General features: G+C 37.4%; 1 pseudogene; it reads right to left on the reverse strand.

The window, feature by feature from the left end:
• Positions 1-1,396: 1,396 nt before the first annotated feature.
• On the reverse strand, positions 1,397-3,411 carry LOC148999724 (gibberellin 20 oxidase 1 pseudogene; annotated as a pseudogene).
• Positions 3,412-3,797: the final 386 nt, after the last annotated feature.

The following is a 3,797-nucleotide window of genomic DNA, read 5'->3' on the forward strand; positions in this document are numbered from 1 at the left end:
TGTACACAACATAGAGATGTGCACAGCAGACGATTTTTTCCCCCTATTTGTACTACCAATTATTAATAAAAGAGTTTTTTACATGAGCCCGCTCCATTTCAATTGCGAATTCAGCGCACCCCCCTCAAAATTGAAACCTTACAAAGCCCCCCCCCCCCTCCCTCCACATTTAAGAAAGTTAAGTTTCCTTTTGCTTCAAAATTGTTTTTACAATTTTACCCTCATTTATAAATTTATTTGACATCCTAAATAAGAATATTTTACATGAAACCCCTCCATTTCCATTGAAAACTCAGTGCACCCCCTTAAAATTGAAATCTTACAAAGCCCCCCCCCCCTCCACATTTGACACTATTAGGCTTCGCTAGTTTTAACTTTAATTTGACAATTTTACCCTCATTTGAATAAATTTTTATTTAAAATCCTAAAAAGTTTTTATATGAGCCCTCTCTATTTTGATTGGAACCACTCAACACCTCCCCAAAATCAAAATCTTATAAAGCCCCCTCCACACTTCACACCATCTATTTTCTTTTAACCGTGATATAATTTTGTCATTTACCCACACTTAATAAATTCATATAAAATCATAAATAATATTTTTAATATTCATTTTAAAATCCTAAACATTATTTTTTTATGTCACCATATTACCCCATATTATATGACCGAAATTTTCCTCAAATTAAAAAAACTATTGCATGATCATTTTATCACTCTATGGGCAATGTAGTCATATTAACACATTAATTTGACTTTAAGCAGTTAACTGTATTTCTTTACTAATGGTGTGAAGTGTGAAGATGTCTTGTAAGGTTTTCTTTTGGACGGAGTGCATCACGTTTTCAATGGAAATGAAGGGGCTCATGTAAAAAATTTCTTACAAATATTATTTAAGATGTCAAGTGAGGGTAAAATTGTAAAAATAATTTTAAAGCAAAATGAAACTTGACGGTGTTAAATGTGGAGGGGGGCTTTGTAAGGTTTCCATTCTGAAGGGAGTGCACCAAGTTTTCAATTAAAATGGAGGGGGCTCATGTAAAAAACTCTTAATAGAAACCTCTCAACGGTTACCTAAGATGTAAGCGATTAAGACCAAAAATATCAAACTTTTCAAGTTTATTTATACGAATATTGAGATAACATCAGAGAGAATTCTCAAGTTTATTTCTATGAAGATTGAGATAACAGCAGATATATTCCTAAATTAATAAAGATTAAAGCCCAGGAATATTCCTTATATAATCAATCTGTGTTCACTCCCTGAATATCAAACGTTTCAAGTTTATTTCTATGAATATAGAGATAACATCAGAGAGAATTCTCAAGTTTATTTCTATGAAGATTGAGATAACAGGCTAACAGCAGATATAGCCCAGGAATATTCCTTATATAATCAATCTGTCTTCACTCCCAGTTTCTTTTCGAAGTAGCAATGAAGGGTTCTGGTATCAACCCTGTGCTCCAGCTGAGTGAATTCATGCACGTCACCCCATTTGAAGTCAGGATACTTCCTTGGATTCTTCTCCTCATCCACCAGCTCGCTTGGTGCGCTTAGGATCCTATCAGATCGTGGGTTGATGAAGTAAGCTAGGGATGCCCTTGGCTTTTCATTGTTCACCACTGCTCTATGCACCCCACTCTTGAACCTCCCATTGGTAAGAGCCTGAAAATCACACAAATCAATTAATCACTTCTTGTTTTTTGTGCATTTAGTTGAGCATAGGACTTCTATCTTTTAGAGTCGGTAGAGGTATGTGTTATCTTCACACTTTTTCACCACACACTAAGAGTGGAAGGGTATGGTCACATCTAAATATTGACAAAATGAACTAATGGTGTGGGTCTCCCTCATAATGTGCGGTGTGGACATCTACCCTGACTGACGACTTAGGGAAAGAAACCAGCTAGGAGATATTATAATATCTTACCATTAAAGTATCTCCAATGTTGATAACAAGTGATCCAGGAGACGGGCTTATATTGAACCATTCATCATCCACCAATACCTGGAGACCAGCAACATCATCATCTTGATGAAGGATTGTTAATGAGATCGGATCTGTATGTGCCGCAGTTCCTATTGTTTGCTGAGGAACTGAGCACTTGGGGTAGTAGTTAATCCTCATCACAGAATCGTAGTCTTCATATAATTCCTTGAAGTAGCTCCCTAACCCAAGGCTTTCTCCCAGCAGTTCCATGATTTTAAGACCAAGCTTGCCCATCAACTCAACGTATTCCTGGAATACTTTCCTGCACAGAAACAAATCTTAGCACTCTAAACAAGTACGCCCTTCATGTTCTATAATCTTTGCCCTTTTCCTACAGCTGTGAATGACTCTTATGTTTGGGCCAACCGGCCAGGTTCTAAGAATCCGACTATTTCAATCGCAAGCTAGAGCAAAAATGACCATCGCATGCTTAATTAAAGGCAAAAATCTCACTGATTATCGATTTTATTTCCGTATGGTTGCAAAAATGACCATCCCATGCAGGGCAAGGCCATGTAGGCCCTGTCATGGGCTTGAGGGGACTAATTTTGCTTCAGCGCTGAACTGCCTACTACGGTCTAGATCGAAAGTGGTAATAAAAATAAAAATATAAAAAATAATTAAAACACCAAAAGTGATCATCATCAATGGCAGCTTAGTGTTGCGCATTAAATGTGCAATACTGAAACAAAGTTGACAGCCTACCCAGGTGGAGAAGATTTGAATTTTATTAGTCCGTGTGAGTACATGTAGATAATAGATGTAAAATAAGCCAATGGAAGATTAGTAGAATGGTTAAGTTTGATTTCAGAACATCCCTACCTGAAAATGAAATGTTAATTTCCCAACAACATCACAAAACAATCAGACTGATCATAATCAAAATGAAGTAGATAGCAGCAAGTAGTGGCATTGCTTACCCAAATTCAGTTTCTGGAAATCGATTATCCATATATTCTTGGACGCTCTTACTTCCTGCAAGATCGCGAAAAGAGAGTGTCTCCTTCCATGGGAGACGTGTGGTGAACCTCTTGGTAAAGCTGCTGGCATAACCAATATAGTTACCATATTCCCTCAAAGCCTTATTCTTTTCAGAAAGTGGCATTTCGAAGAAACGTTTCGCTTGAGTGTGAGCGTCTTCGATATGCTTGTCATCAACACCATGGTTCACGATGACGAAGAACCCATGAAGCTCACAGGCCTCTCGTACTTGCTTGGTTGCTTTCTCAACTGCAACTGGCTCTCCAGAGAGGAAATCAGCCCAGTCAATTATGGGAACCGGAAGCTCTCGTGCCTCACCGCAGAACCTCTCATCTTCTGGCCATATGAACTCCTTGGGTAAGCTGGTCTCGTGCTGAAACACAGAAGGATCAAAAACAATACGCTCTACAGGAGCCCTAGAAGCTGAATCAACTGACATGTTGTCTTTCTCTCAGCTGCTATTCTGTATTTCCTCTGGTAAGCAATCAGGTATATATAGAGAGAGGGAGGTACTTTCTACCCACAATTGTATAGAAATATATTAGATGCAGATATAGAAGTCATAGAAATACATTGATACAGCTTGAGAGAAGAGAGATATTCTTTTTGTTACCATTCACTGAATCCAGAAACAAAATTTAGACGGTAATCCACTCGAGTTTTAGAAATATATTAGATACAGATATAGAAGATATATAAATACATTGATATGGATTGAGAAAAGAGAGAGATTTTCTTTTTTTCTTTTTTTGTCATTCACTGAATCCAGAAGTAAAAATTAGCCGGTAATCCACTCGAGTTTTAGAAATATATTAGATACAGATA

This window comes from Hakea prostrata, chromosome 11, assembly GCF_041222555.1.
Source record: "Hakea prostrata isolate BN-2017 chromosome 11, UWA_Hpros_2, whole genome shotgun sequence".
NCBI lineage: Eukaryota > Viridiplantae > Streptophyta > Magnoliopsida > Proteales > Proteaceae > Hakea > Hakea prostrata.